Source organism: Suncus etruscus, chromosome X (assembly GCF_024139225.1).
Source record: "Suncus etruscus isolate mSunEtr1 chromosome X, mSunEtr1.pri.cur, whole genome shotgun sequence".
Taxonomy (NCBI): Eukaryota; Metazoa; Chordata; class Mammalia; order Eulipotyphla; family Soricidae; genus Suncus; species Suncus etruscus.
Genome location: NC_064868.1, coordinates 89,276,044 through 89,292,844, shown reverse-complemented (window position 1 = coordinate 89,292,844; position 16,801 = coordinate 89,276,044).

The window sequence follows — 16,801 nt, the reverse complement described above, 5'->3', positions numbered from 1 at the left end:
ACTGATATGATCATGTGGTTTTTGTCTTTCTTGTTGTTGATGTTATGTATAATGTTGATTGATTTCTGTATGTTGAACCAACCTTGCATTCCTGTAATGAAGCCCACTTGGTCATGATGTATGATCTTTTTGATAAAGTGCTGGACTCGCTTTGCTAAAATTTTGTTGAGAATCTTTGTATCTATGTTCATTAGTGAGATTGGTTTGTAGTTTTCTTTCTTGGTGGTGTCCTTGCCATCTTTGGGAATGAGTGTGATATTAGCCTCATAAAAGGAGTTGGGAAGGATTCCTCTTTCTTCGATGGTTTGGAGAGCCTGTGGAAAAGTGGTAGTAAGTCTTCTCGGAATGTTTGATAGAATCCATCTGGACCTGGACTTTTGTTCTTAGGGAGTTTCTTGATTACATCTTCAATTTCCTCTGAAGTGATTGGTCTGTTTAGGCTTTCAAGGTCTTCCTTATCCAGTCTCGGAAGATGGTATTTTTCCAGGAATCTGTCGATTTCTACTGAGTTCTCTAGCCTGAGTATAGTTGTTCATAATATGATCTCATCATATGTTATATTTCTTGGGGTTCTATTGTAATCTCTCCCCTTTCATTTGTGATCCTACTGATTTGGGTGTTTTGCCTCTTTTTTTGGTGAGTTTTCCCAGTGGTTTGTCTATCTTTATTTTATTTTTTCAAAAAAATCAACTCCTGGTCTCATTGATTTTTGTATTGTTTTCTTAGTTTCTATGTTGTTTATTTCTGCTCTGGTTTTTATTATTTCTTGCCTTCTGGCAGTGGTTGAATTTCTTTGCTGTTTTTGTTGTTCCAATTCATTGAGGTGATCCTTTAAACTGTTGGTTTTGTCATTTTTCTGTTTCTTGACATAGGCCTGTATTGCTATGAGTTTCCCCTAATTACTGCTTTTGCTGTGTCCCACAGATTTTGACAGTTTGTCTTTTTATTATCATTTTTTTCAAGGAATCTTTTTATTTCTTCCTTGATTTGCTCTTTAATCCAGCTGTTGTTGAGCACAGCATGTTGTTTAATCTCCAGTTATTAGTTTTTCTCCATTGCTTCTTCTTGTAGTCAATTTTGACCTCTGTTGCTTAGTGATCTGATAGGGTACTTCTAATGATCCTTACATTTGTGATCTTATATAGGTTAGATTTGTATCCTAGAAACATGGTCTATTCTGGAGAAGGTTTCATGTGGGATTGAGAAGAATGTGTATCCAACTTTCTGGGGATGGAGGGTCCTATATAAGTCTATTATCCATAGATCTTCTAATTTTTTATTTAGGGCTCTTATTTTTCTGCTATTTTTCTGTTCTGAGTGTCCCACTTCCCATGTGGGTGCCCTAGACCCGCACCACTGACACCCTGAGCACCTCACCCCAGGGACCCCAGGCACGAGCAGAGTGCGAACCGGGTGAGTGTCCCACTTCCCACGTGGGCACCTAGACCCACGTCTGCCGCCACCTTGAGCACCCTGCCCCAGGGACCCCAGGCCCAAGCACAGAGCGGACAGGGTGAGTGTTCCACTTCTCACGTGGGCGCCCTAGACATGTGCCTGCTGCCACCCCGAGCGCCCCACCCCAGGGACCCAGGCCTGAGTGGAGAGTGGACCAGGTGAGTGCCCCACTCCCCACGTGAGCGTCTGAGACCCGCATCCCTTTGCCACCCTGCGTGTCCCTCTCCAGAGTCCCCCAAGCCCAAGTGGAGTGTAGAGGGGTGAGGAGAACCCTGCACCTGACTCACTCTGCGCTGCAGGGACAAGCTAGGACCATTAGACTGGGTGAGATTGGGCCTGCCACCTGGACCTTTGGGTGACCTAGAGAAGCCTATCCCCCTGAGCCCAGGAGTGGACCTGGGATTCCCCAAGGGCTGAGGGCAGCGGCGGGGTGGGTTTGCCTGAGGGAATTTCTTCAGCTGAGTCCCGGAGGGGGTGGAACTCCATTGACTTCCAGATGGGGAGGGAGGACAGAGGGCTAGGCCCTCAACCATTGTGGCCAGGAGCGGAACTGCACTGGCTGGCAAGAATAGGGAGAGGGAATAGACCAGACCCACTGAAGAAGTGGCAGAGGTGATTCCTAGGTAGGGGAGGAGGGGCAAAGGAGCTAGACCCAACAGCACCTTCCACCATTGTGGCCAGGAGTGGAACTGCACTAGCTGGCAACAAATGGGAAAAGCAATAGATCAAGCCACATAGAGAGCACAGGAGGAGCAGAACCTCAGCAAACTCACCCAACAGACCCCTCTAGAATCATGCTCAGGGAGGGGACCCATCCCCAAGCCACAGGGTGTCAAAGCAGGCTGAATTCAGAAGGCACTGCACTACAAGCTACACCAATAAATGCAAAGAAATATGGGTAAATCAAGGAGAACCCTAACATCTGGAGACACGGAGACAAACCCTAGCAAGTTTCCAGTCCACCAAAACGCAAAGATTCATTGGAAGAAGACCTAAGAGCAGCCATGAGAAAGGAAATTCAAGAATTGATAAAATAAATGAAGCAAACGCTAGCCACCGAATACAAGTAATGCATGAATGAACAAATCAGCCAAATTAAAAAAGAACTGTAAAAGAATATGAGAGATTCCATACAAAGGGAAATAAAGGAGTTAAAGACACTGTAACAAGCCAAATGAGCATGATCACACAGATGGAGAAGCATATTGAAGAACTCGAAAGAAAACTGCAAACAAAAAACGACCAAGAAACCAGCAAGGAAATAAAAGGCAAAGCACTAGAAGGAAAAGTCCAGTTTCTAATAAACAAGGACAAAAGAAATAACCTAAGAATCATAGGTATACCAGAAGGGGAGGAAATAGGAAAAGGAGAAGAACAAGTAGTCAGAGATATAATAACATAAAACTTTCCCACCCTCTGAAAAGAAAATTCAGTGCAAATCCAGGAAGTGAAGCAAGTCCATGACAGAATAGACCCTAACAAAATAAACCCTAATAAACCAACACCAAGACATATAGTAATCCAAATGGCAAAAAAACAAAGAGATAGATGATCTCCTTAAAGCAATAAGGGAGAAAAAACCTCAAATACAAAGGAAGGGACATAAGAATCAAACCAGATCTCCCAATTTGAAATAATTCAAACAAGAAGACAGTGGAATGACATAGTTAAATGCCTAAATGAAAGAAATTTCTAACCTATAGAAATAGCCAGCAAAACTCTCATTCATATGGGAGGGCAGACTAAAATCATTCTCAAATGAAAATGATCTTGCATTATTTGTGCAAACAAAACCGATCCTAAACGACCTACTCAGAAATGAATTACACAATTCAAACCCCCGATTGTAACAACAACCACCCTACACAACACAACTGCACAACAGTCCTCTCTGTAAATAATCTCCCTAAATGTTAATGGGCTAAACTCTCCCATTAAGAAACACATAGTCGAGAACTGGATTAGGAAACATAAACTGGACTTCTGCTGCCTGCAAGAAACACACCTACAACTAAAGGACAAACACGGCTTAGAATAAAAGAATGAAAATTAATTATTCAGGCTAATAGAAAACAAAAAAGAGCAGGGACAGCCATTCATATATCAGATCAAATTCCATTCAACCTCAGTAAAGTGATCAGGGAAAAAAGGGACATTACATACTGATCAGGGGAACACTAGACCAAGAAATATTAACCCTAGTTAATATTTATGCACCTAATGTAGAGCCAGCAAAATATGTGAGACAACTGCTCGCAAGCCTGGAGAAACACATGAAGGGAAAGGTGATAATTGTAGGAGATTTCAATACTCCACTATCACCAATGGATAGGACTTCCAAATTTTATGGAACTCCATTGCCATTACTTACTTGGAAAGGATCTATCTTTCTAAGTAAAATATATTTTACACTTAAAAAGTAGTTCACTGGACTACTAATCCATGGCTATTTCATTGTCTCTCTACTGCTGCCATACCACCTCTCAGTCTTATGGAGAGGAGGGCAAACCAGCAATATTTCTGTGGACACAGCATGTGAGTGGAACATATTCAATAATGAAAGTGACTAGACACTATGCCTTTGTGGTCTATTTGACTCTGTCTAGCCTGAATTCATACCATATATGTGCATTCCTTCTGGAAGTATTGTCATGTTTCTTGGAGCATAGGACAATATTCCATTTCAAGATGTGTGTCTTGCCTCCCTTTGGGCTTCGTGGGTGACATGTCACATTTGTTCCTAGCATTACTCCTCCCATTCCTCCTCTATTTTTATTTACTTATTTAATAGTAATTAATAAAAAATACTAGTTTAGATAACTTGACTGCAATAGTGATAAGATTTATGGCATTAGATACTTATGGCAAAGATACTATATCTCCTACCACCAAAGTGCCCAAGACTCTTCACTACAGTCTATTTTTTTCTCTCTCCACTGCTTGGGAATCTGAGTTTGAATCCAAGCAAGGGTTTGTCTTTGTAAAGTGATAACTGTTCCATTTCTACAACTTTCTATCACAGATAAATGATATCATCCAGTATTTCTCTTTCTCCTCTGGCTCATTCACTTAATATGCCAGCCTCAGTTTCCATTCGTATTGTCTTGAACTGCAAAATTGTTTCTTTGAGCCACATAGTATTTTATTGTGTATATATACCACAACGTTTATACCCCTTTATCCATTGTTCAGCAATTAGTTTTTTCTCAACCTGGCTATTGTATTTTGAACTGCAATGAACATAGAAATATAAGTACATTATCAAATTTATTTTCTTATGTCCTTGGGGATAGTTGAAAAATGGAAGCTCTAAACTTAGTATTTTTTAAGAAGTCAGGATACTATTTCCATTGATGATCTTCCCACCAGTAGTAAATAAGGGCTCATTTTTCACCACTCCCCCACTTACATGGGCCAATTCTTCTCATATCACTGATCTGAGATGCTATTTTGTTATTATTTTGATTGGTATTTTCTTAAAAACAAGTAGTGGTGCAACATATTCTCTTTGCCTACTGCTGATCCAGAAATCTTTAGACTCCCCTGTATTTTTAAATTTGATTCTCTGTCCAGTCATAATCTTGCTTGACTTTCTTTTTTCCCTTTACTTGAACACCTTAATTACATATATGATTGTGATTAGGTTTCAGTCATGTAAAGAACACCCCCTTCACCAGTGCAACATACCCATCACCAATGTCCCAAATCTCCCTCCATCCCACATCACACCCAACTGATATCCAGACAAACTTTCCAGTTCCCTCATTCATTCACATGATTATGATAGTTCTCTTTGTAGTTATTTCTATAACTGCATTCACCACTCTTTGTGGTGAGCTTCATGAAGTGAGCTGGAAGTTCCAGCCCTCCTCTCATTGTCTATAAGGATTGTTGCAAAAATGACTTTTATTTTTCTTAAAACCCATAGATGAGTGAGACTATTATGCATCTCTCTCCCTCAGCATGATTGATTCCATGTACATCCATGTATAGAAACATTTTATTACTACATCTCTCCTGATGGCTGCATAATATTCCATTGTGTATATGTACCACAGTTTCTTTAGCCATCCATCTGTTGAAAGGCATCTTGGTTGTTTCCAAAGCCTGGATATTGTGAATAGTGCTGCAATAAATATAGGTGTTAGGAAGGGGTTTCTGTATTGTATTCTTGTGTTCTTAGAGTATAACCCTAGGACTGGAATACCTGGGTCAAATGGGAGCTCAATTTCCAGATTTTGGAGGAATCTCCATATAGCTTTCTATAGAGGTTGGACTAGATGGCATTCCCACCAGCAGTGGATAAGAGTTCCTTTCTCTCCAAATCTGCACCAGCACTGATTGTTCTCATTCTTTGTGATGTGTGCCAATCTCTGTGGTGTGAGACGGTATCTCATCATTGTCTTGATTTGCATCTCCCTGATGATTAGTGACGAGGAGCATTTTTTCATGTGCCTTTTGGCCATTTGTATTTTTTTATCAAAGCATCTGTTCATTTCCTCTCCCTATTTTTTAATGGGATTAGATGTTTTTTCTTGTAAAGTTCTGTCAGTGCCCTGTATATTTTGGATATTAGCCCCTTATCTGATGGGTAATGGGTGAATAGTTTCTCCCACTCGGTGGGTGGCTCTTGTATCCTGGGCCCTATTTCTTTTGAGGTGCAGAAGCTTCTCAGCTTAATGTATTCCCATCTGTTGATCTCTGCTTCCACTTGTTTGGAAAATGCAGTTTTCGCCTTGAAGGTGCCTTTAGTCTCAATGTCATGGAGTGTTTTATCTACATGTTCTAGGCAACTTATGGTTTCAGATCTGATATAAAGGTCTTTAATACATTTGGATTTTACCTTCGTACATAATGTTAACTGGGGGTCTATGTTTGCTTTTTTGCAAGTGGCTAACCAGTGACTAACCAGCACTACTTGTTGAAGAGGTTTTCCCTGCTCCACTTAGGATTTCTTGCTCCTTTGTCAAAAATTAGGTAATTGTGTATCTGGGGAACATTGTCTGAGAATTCAAGCCTATTCCACTGATCTGAGGGTCTGTCTTTATTTCAATACCATGCTGTTTTGATAACTATTGCTTTCTAGTACAGTTTAAAGTTGGGGAAAGTAATGCCTCCCATTTTCCTTTTACATAGGAGTGCTTTAGCTATTCGAGGGTGTTTATTGTTCCAGATGAACTTCATAAGTGTTTGATCCACTTCTTTGAAGAATGTCATGGGTATTTTTAAGGGGACCGCACTAAATCTGTATAATGCTTTGGAGAGTATTACCATTTTAATGATGTTAATCCTGCCCATCCATGAGCAGGGTATGTGTTTTCATTTCCATGTGCCCTCTCTTATTTCTTGGAGCAGGGCTTTATAATTTTCCTTATATAGGTCTTTCACGTCTTTTGTCAAGTTGACTCCAAGATATTTTATTTTGTGTGGCACTGCTGTGAATGGGATTGCCTCCTTTACTTCCTTCTCTTCCCTATTGTTATTGGTGTATAAAAAGGCCATTGATTTCTGTGTGTTAATTTTGTAGCCTGCCACCTTGCTATATGAGTCTATTGTTTCTAGAAACTATTTGGTATAGTCTTTAGGGTTTTCTAAGTAGAGTACCATGTCAAATGCAAACAATGAGAGCTTGACTTCTTCCTTTTGTATATGCATTCCCTTGATATATTTTTCTTGCCTGATCACTATAGCAAGAACTTCCAGTACTATGTTGAAGAGGAGTGGTGGAAGCGGACAGCCTTGTCTTGTACCAGAATATAGAGGAAAGGCTTTTAGTTTTTCTCCATTGAGGATAATATTTGCCACTGGCTTGTGGTAGATGACTTCAATTAGATTGAGAAAGGTTCTTTCCATTCCCATCTTGCTGAGAGTTTTGATCAAGAATGGGTGTTGGACGTTATCAAATGCTTTCCTGCGTCTATTGATATGATCATGTGATTTTTATTTTTTTTTTGTTGATGTTCTGTATGATGTTGATAGATTTATGGATGTTAAACTATCCTCGCATTCCTGGGATGAAACCTACTTGGTCTAGTGTATGATCTTCTTGATGATGCATTGGATTCTATTTGCCAGGATTTTGTTGAAGATCTTTGCATCAGCATTCATCAGGGATATTGGTCTGTAATTTTCTTTTGTGGCAGCATCTCTGTCTGGTTTTGGTATCAAGGTGATGTAGGCTTCATAAAAGCTGTTTGGGAGTGTTCCTGTTTTTTCAATTTCATGGAAGAACCTGGCTAGGATTGGTAGTAGCTCCTCTTGAAAGATTTGAAAAAATTATTAGGAAATCCATCTCGGCCTGGGCTTTCCATTTTGGGCAGATGTTTGATTAGAGTTTCAATTTCCTCAGTAGTGATGGAGGTGTTTAGATATTCTATATCCTCCTTACTTAAATGTGGAAGGTTATAAGTGTCCAATAATTTTTCCATTTCTTCAAGGTTTTCATGTTTAGTAGCATAAAGTTTCTCAAAGTAGTCTCTGATTACCCCTTGGATCTCTGCAATATCTGTTGTGATCTCCCACTTTTCATTTCTAATACGGGTTATCAGATTTCTCTCTTTCTTTGTGAGTTTTGCCAATGGTCTATCAATCTTGTTTATTTTTTTCAAAGAAGCAACTTCTGATTTCATTGATCTTTCGGATTGTTTTTTGTGTTTTCACTTCATTGAGTTCTGCTTTCAGCTTTGTTATTTCCTTCTGTCTCCCAATTTTTGATTCCTTTTGTTGGTCATTTTCTAATTTTTTGAGCTGCATCATTAAGTTATTCAGGTATGCCCCTTCTTCCTTCCTGATGTGTGCTTGTAGAGCTATAAATTTTTCTCTCTGTACCGCTTTTGCTGTGTTTCATAGATTCTGGAATTTTTTGTCTTCATTATCATTTGTTTCTAGGAAAGTTTTGATTTCCTTTTTGTTTTCATCTCGGGCCCAATGGTTGTTCAGTAGCAAGGTGTTTAAATTCCAAATGTTAAAGTTTTTCTTTTGTGTGCCTTTATAATTCACATCTAATTTCAGAGTCTTGTGGTCAGCAAAGGTAGCCTGCAAGATTTCTATCCTCTTTATTTTATGGAGGTATGCTTTATGTGTCAGCATGTAGTCTATCCTGGAGAATGACCCATGTACATTGGAGAAGAATGTGTATCCAGGTTTTTTGGGGTGGAGTATCCTATATATATCTACTAGTCCTCTTTCTTCCATTACTCTTTTCAGGGCTAGTATGTTTTTGTTGGGTTTCAGTCTGGTTGACCTATGACGTGTTGATAGGGCTGTGTTGAGGTCTCCCACAATTATTGTGCTATTATTGATTTCTTCTTTCAGATTTGTCAGTAAATGTATTAAATAATTTGCTCGTCTCTCATTGGGTGCATATATATTTAATAGTCTGATTTATTCCTGTTGCACATATCCCTTGATTAGTACATAGTGTCCATCTTTGTCCCTTACATTTTTTCTGAGTATAAAGTTGGTGTCATCATATTAATATGTCCACACCAGCTTTTTTGAGGGTGTTGTTTGCTCTGATGATTTTCCTCCAGCCTTTAATTTTGATTCTATATTTGTTCTGACTATTCAGATGTGTTTCTTTTAGGCAGCAGGTTGGATTCATCTTTTTGACCCACTTTGCCACTCTGTGTCTTTTAATTGGTGAATTTAGTCCATTGACATTGAGGGAGATGATTGTCATAGGATTTAATGTTATCTTTGTAGATAAGTTTGCTGTGTCTTTTGGTCTCTCTTGTCTTAGAGTAATCTGTCAGTTTTTTCTTTAAGGCTGGTTTTTCTTCTGTGAAGTTTATGAGCTGTTGTTTATCCATGAAGCTATCTATTCTTCCTTCAAACCTGAACGTGAGTTGGGCTGGGTGCAGTATTCTCGGTGAGGCGTTCATTTCATTTAGTCTTGTCACAATATCCCGCCACTGTTATCTGGCCTTGAGAGTTTCTTGTGACATGTCTGCGGTAAGTCTTAGGGATGCTCCTTTGAATGTAATTTCCCTTTTTTGATGTTGCTGCTTTCAGTATCCTATCTCTATCTGTGGGATTTGTCATTGTAACGAGGATGTGTCTTGAGATGTTTTTCTTTGGGTCTCTTTTAGCTGGTACTCTTCGGGCATGCAGGATTTGATTGCATGTAGTCTTTAACTCTGGGAGTATCTGTTTGATGATGTCTTTGACAGTTAATTCTTCCTGGATATCTCCTACCTGGGTTTCTGGGACTCCAATGATTCTTTTGTTGTTTCTGTTGAGTTTATCAAAGACTTCTATTTTCATCTGTTCACATTCCTTGAGTACATTTTCCGTTGCCTGTTCGTTTGTCTTAAGTTTTTTTTCCAATTTCTTCTGTTTTTGTTGAGTTTTTCTGCATCACATCTTCCAGTACTCCGATTTTTTCCTCAGCTGCTGTTACCCTGCTGGTGAGGCCATCCATTGAGTTGAGCTACCATGTTTTTCAGTTTGGAGTTTTCTGATTTCTGTCTTTGTGTTTTGTTCAGATTGATCTATGCTTTCCTTGAGTTCTACAGACATCTTCCATATTGCTATTTTAAGTTCCTTATCGAGAGGTTAATCAGGTGGTTGGAATTTATTAGGTCGTTCGAGCTTTCATCTTCATCCTCTGTGCATTGTGTTTGCCTACAAGTTTTCCCCATTGTCACACTTGTAGTGTGGTTTTTCTTGCGTGTTGTGGTGAGGTTCATTGGTTAGAAAGAGTGCATGGCTGTGAAGCGGAGTGGCCACGCTCTTCTGCAGTCTCTAGATGACAGTTTTTTTTGGGGGTGCGCTTTCTAGGCCTCTGAGTAGAGCTTCAAGTATTCAGGGAAGACAGACAAGCAAAGCAAAGAGTTCCCTTTAAGTCCTCAGGGTCATCTAAGGCAAAGCAGGAGGGTGGAGCCAGCCAAGAACTGTCTGTTGTAGGCAGGATTGCCTGCAGGAACACTGATGAAATTCAGTCTCAGGTGGCTGGAAGCACTATGGCCCAAGATGGCTTCTGCACCCTTCTGACACCCATCAGAAACCAGGAGAAATCAGTGTGTGTACGTCCACACCCACCTCTGAAGCAGGCAGGATCACCGGCAGGAACGCTGATAAAATCCAGTCTCAGTCAGCTGAAAACAGCATGACCCAAAATGGCTTCTGCACCTTTCTGACTCCTGGCAGAAACCAGCAGGATTCAGTGTGTGTACATCCCGGCCCATCTCTGAAGCAGGCAGGATCGCCAGCAGGAATGCAGATGAAATCCATTCTCAGGCAGCTCTGAAGGAGGCAGGATCACTGGTAGGAATGCTGATGAAATCCAGTCTCCGGAAGCTGAAAATCGCATGGCCCAAGATGGCATCCTTGCTTGAATTTCTATCTTGAAGCACTTACTCTATTTTTTAATAGATATAGATAGTTATTTCTCCATGGAATCCGTTATATCTAGATCTAAGAGTTTCTACAGCACATTGCCTGTCTTCTTTGTTGAAACATAATCTTCATAAAAGCAGTGATTTCATATTTTTGCTTTCAGTGATGAATTCCCAACGCCAGGACAACTTATAGCACAAAGGAATCTACAAATGAAAGTTGAATGATGTCCATAGTTGTTCACCAAAACTATTATCTAACATACTTGTGAAACCTATGATTAAACAGCTAAAATGATTTTCCAGATATTTTTGTTTAAATTTAATTTTTAGTTCTTAATTATTCGGATTTAGGGACTACACCTGGCTATACTGAAAGCTTACACACTAGGCTCTGTGCTCGAAGGATCTCCCCTGACGGAGAAAATGCCCCCTGCTTTCTCTTTAGTCAAAGTCTCATTTCCCCCCTTTTTATAGTTCCGCAATTTGCAGCCTGGGACTGCAAATTTCTCCCCTGAGAGAGACGATGGAGGCTGGCAGCATGACCAGCGTGAATCTGCGCCTTGGGAGAGTCTGGCTTCTGCATCAGAAGCTCGAATTGTGCAGGGCCAGAGAGTCTTGCTAGACAATTCTCAGTGTTGTGGGGTGAGGTTGTGTACATGTTAATGTGTCCTGGAATAACAGACTGTCAGGGTTGGGGAACAGTGGGGGGCATGTATTCCAACTCCCTTGATCTGAAAGTAGAAAGTGAGATGCCAAGAAGATAGATGTTTTTCTCAGGATGCCCACATGGACCAGGAGAGTCTTGCCTTTAAACTCATCTCTGTTCTGCCTGGACCTCAGTTTCTCCACCTAAGAGCCTGGTGCTGATTCTCATGCAGGCTTTTTGGGCAAGCCCACAGCTCCACCCTTCTCACATCTCGGATTGTCACCTTCTTTTTGGATAAGGAGGAGGGTTATAGTGGGACCACTGGGGACAAGTGCCTGCATGTTTCCTCTTCTACCAGGAAATAAAGCATTGAGGAAACCAGTCAGGTCGAGCTGCTGGAATTCAATAAGGTGAAATAAAAATTCCTACCTGCACCAAAGTTTACACCTGAACAAAAAAAAAAAAATCAAAATGTATCCAAAGAGCAAGCCTGCTGGGCTGCAAGTTTAATAAGCTATTAGATGGCACCACCAGAAACCTGCACTCACAGCAAAAACACTGTCAAATAAATCAGGAGAGATTAAAAAAAGATTCCACATTGTTAAAAGTTTACGCTATTTCTGACTTCCTGAAATGTTACCATTAACCTGGGAGTTAATCAGAGTTTTTCATGTACCCGTTGTTCTGAGCCATAATGAGCACTTTAACAGGGTAAATAAAAAGATCTAAAGAAGCAATAAAGGGGAATGTCACAAGTGGCAATCATCCACCTTGTGAGGCTCACGCAGTACAAAGTGTCACACAGCTGGAAACAAATGATTCCTCCCAACACTGTAAATAACCGCCAAGCCCACTCCTAATTAAAGTGAAGGCCCACTTCCTCCTGGGCATTGAATATATGAACCAATTAAGGAAATATCATTGCTCTTCTGAAAGGGCTATGGTCTCTGGTCCTCTCTCTTTCTCGTTCTCTCACATCACACATACACACACACACACACATACACACATGTGCACGCGTGCTCATGTACTCACTCTTACTTTCTCTAAAGAATTCTCTCCAAATGAGCTGGCCCCTATGCTCTTGTTCTATAATAATGAGATATCCCCACTTTAAGCAAATTTTGCACCTGTAACCTGCAGAAATATAGCCGTAGCATTTGAAAAATTACCTCCATGCTGCACAGTGCCACGAAAATTTATCTTTGAGATGATTTTATTGCATGGTTACCCTAGGCAATTAAATCAATAAATCTTAACTGTCAGGAAGGTTGGCCCTGTGCCAGAAATAAATGAAATGCGCAAAATCAGTAAATAAAAGGTTCCTGACAACTCATTCCAGAAATTATTTAGCAGTTGCGGTGGTGGAGATGTGGAATGGGGTGGGGGGCTGTGTTTTACTCCCCCAGTCCTTATTGACATCTTTACTGAGCCACGGTTAGGCTAACAAATACAATGTTCTATGACAAAGAAGTCAGCGGTGGCCTGGAAAGCCAGAAGAACATTAAGCTCCTTGATCCAAAGTAGTGGCTTGCACTAGTTTGGGCTGGGGACAAGTCTAGGGAGCAGCTCATTGGTCCCCTGTTTGGGTAGCCCTGTCCTGCCTTTCCCCTGCTTACTTAATTCTCATCCCCTTCTCTCTTGCCCTGCTGGTGGCCCATTTATTTTGGATCCGGCTTGCATTATCCACCTATTCCCTGTCTCCAGTCTACTCTGAAGAGTTTGCTTGCTCTCTGCCATGGGTTCTCTGGTGGCAGAAATAGTCCCAGTTACCAAGGTGAATGTGGGGGAGGGAGCAGGGTAGGAACTCTTAGTAAGAATGAATTCATTGAGATTTCCTGGTCTGTCTTTACCTGGTCTCCACATGGTTAGTCATATTTCTTCTTTCCACTTACAGACGAGGATGTCATAACTCAGCCCCATAAGTTATCATGTTTGTCAAGGGAATTTGAGTTGACCAATCAAACCAGGTCTGCTGATTTCATGGCATCTATACACCACTTGGCCTACTTTGGTGAAAATCCTTTGGATCTAGAGAATCCTGAGTGCTGATCCAATGACTGAAGATTGCTATTCTTGCTCAGGGTCCAAGATCTGTTCTCCCGGCATTCTCCTTTCCATGGAAGGGGCTAATTGATCATTCCCTAATATCTGGTAGCACAGAAACATTGTCACATGGACTGTTTTCGGGTAATTTGACAGTCTCAGCAGGGGTTGTGACCAGTTGTACAGGGCCTTTTTACCTGTGAGTTTTTTCACCTGGAGCCTTTCCCCTGCTGGGGTATGAACTGCTTTTTCATGCCTGCTGGGTTGACTCAGACCTCAGCTCATAGAGACTGCCTCAGTGCAGTCATCTGCACTGCTTTGCCACCTCATAATGGGTTTCTAGAGCAGTAGACAAATAATTTTCTTAGTACTCTCCTTTGTTTCAATTTCACATTTCTCTCTTTGTCTCCATGAAGACAAGGGATGATCTGGTTTAATTTCCCCATGGCATCTCCATTCACAGATTGTGGTCAGGATGACAACTTAGTACAGAAATGGATGAGGACAAGAGTATTTATGAGCTGGAGCTGCTGTAGCACATATGAGGGGCTTGTGCAATAGGGATGTGCAGTTAACCCAGCCCTGAAGAAGAGAATTTGGGGGTCAATTGGGGCAGGTGTTGACTCATTTGGAGACATCGAGGGAAGTGAAGGGCCTATTTCAGACCATATGCTTGGCTTGCATATGACCTCCTTAAGTTCATCCAATCTTCTCCCTGTATATGACTCTGTCAACATATTTCCAGTTTTTGTAAGCATGGCTGCCATATTCTATGAAGGCCCAGACTTATCACCCCATTTAGATTTGATTCCTGTCTAAATCCTATTGCCGCATAAGGCCACCCTCTGAGCTAGTGGGGATTAGGAATCTGACATATAAATCTGTGGGATGGATACAGTGAGAAGACACAATTTAACGTGCAATTAGAAGTTATAGGGACAGACATTCCTTAGATGCCTCAATGTCAAATACTTGTAGCAGTTATTCAGATGAGAATCCAAGAGAATACTGGTCCCATCTCCAGCCTTTCCCTGCATTCTGAACAACATGGCTCTCCTCCAACGGCTACAGAGTGGGGGGGGGGGAACAAGCTAACAGCTTGGGTTTGAGTGTCTCTGAATCAAGATATACTTTCCTTTCTCTTACTCTCCACCCAATCCTCTCATGCCACAGAGTCATTGCACAGTCACATGGGCCCCGGCTGACTTGGGCCTTTGGGGATGCTCTGGAGTTAGATGAACTCAGAAGATTAGGATTGGGGTGGATTTCCAAAGGAGGTCAAGACTTAGCCTTCCCTGTGAGAGCTATAGTAAGGCTATGGTCCAGTAGCCTAACTGGAACAAAGAAACAGCTGACAAGGATCAACACAGCTCAAGGGGAGAAAAGTGGAAATGGGCAGACACTTTAGAGGGAGTCTGAGAAGAATCTGGCTTTGTCTTAGAGGGAGTCAACTGTTCTTGGGATAAAGGCTCAGGTCTTCCTGTGAACCAGAAACCAGGAAGGTAAATTACCCCTCCCAGGTGCTCGCAAATCCTGTGGGTTGGCTACATATGTTGACAAAGGAAAGTATCATTGTGCTACACCCTGGTCTTCAGGGATGAGGGGAGATGTTCGGTGCCAGTTCCACGTCATTCTGCAGTCCTTTTCACACGGAGGAGGCCCCCAGAGGAAATTTGCTTCCTGCTCTCCAATTCCTGCTTTCCTCTTTGAGCTGCAGCTCCTGCAAATCCCTTCTTATAATTCTAACAGGCAAGTTCCTAGGACAGATAATTTCCCATCGGCACATCATGAACACCAAGGTGGTTATTTTCAAATTAATAGTTTGAAACAAAATATGAGCATTGTTATTGAACGAGGTAGGGCCTAAGAGATGGTAAAAGCACTGCATTGAATAACGAAGTGCAAACTTTACGGTGACAGACCCAAGCTGTCAAAATCATAATAATAATAATTTGCATTTCGATACTACCTTTCATCTGACTAGTGAGATGAACACAATTAATTCTTTAAGGTAATATGCTTTCTGTGGCACAGAAGTAAAGATCACTGGAATCGTTTTCTGCTTGGAGAAATAAAGGCTGGGGGAATACAGCTCAGCTGGTGGTAGGGTTACAGCTCAGGAAGCACTAAGCCTGCTGTTCCCAAAAACATGGAGTGTGGGAAGCATTAAAGTAGAGCAGTGGTCGGCAACCTTTTTGTCAACTGAGCCAAATCTCGCCAAAATCACGATTAAAATTTATTTTGAGAGCCACATTTTTAAAACCAAAAATACATAGTATGGTACAACTGTTTTTAGTTTTAATAAGTTTTTATTGAGAATATTCTGCATGCAAGTATCCACACAGAAATCCGCAGCTTGCCGACCACTGAACTAGAGGGACTCCTGGTGCCCCAGAAGCAGTTTTAAGCACAATTCTAAAATGGTCCCAAGCTTTATGCCTCCAGTCCTTTGGGACAGTCCAGTAAGGGTAAAATGAAGCTGGGAGGAAATGAATGACACTATACAGTTAGGCTACATTCTGTGAAGGTGACAGGAGTCTGCAGAAATGTTTAAGGCCTCCAATCAGTTTTGATTTGAGTTCATAAAAATAGAGATGATCCCAAATAGGTTTAGAGTATACAAAATAGATAAACTCACAAAAATGTACTGTTAATAAATTTTACTTTGCTTGTAAAACAAATATTTTGCAGGTCCTATGTTGCAAGTCAGCCCCTGAAGAGGTTGACTGATGGAGGGATGGAGGATGAGGCCTTTCTCCTCCAGCTCGGACCACGTGTCTGTTACCTTGTTCAGTCGGCGGTTCTGAGGTGAATGCAGCAGGAAGAAAGACAACAGGCAGTCAGGCTTCCAAAGGAAACAGCTCTTTATTCAGTGAAGAGGCCGAAGCCAAAAGGCCTAAGAATAGGTCCAGGACAAAAAGCCTCTCACCTTCCACAGACCCTTGTTTTTATGCCCCAAAATCAGGTACACCCAATGGTGGGAGCAGAATCAGGTACCACCGTAGGGTGGAAGCAGAATGCCAGGTCACACCCTAGGGTAGGGCACAATCACCGATCAGGGTAAAGTCAGTAACATAATAATCCCATTAAAATGTTTACATACACAAAGTCCTACATCCAGCTTTATACCCCCACATGTGAAAGTGATCCATTTTAAGAAGCTAGTATCTAGAGGACAGACTCAGAGTAATCTGTGTTTTAAACTAGCAAAAGGTGACTTCTGCAAACACAGTGAGGGATCTTGGAAGAGGACTCTGGTCGGCAGATAAAATCTCAATCCAGGCCAATACCATTTGTGAAACCTTGATCTGGA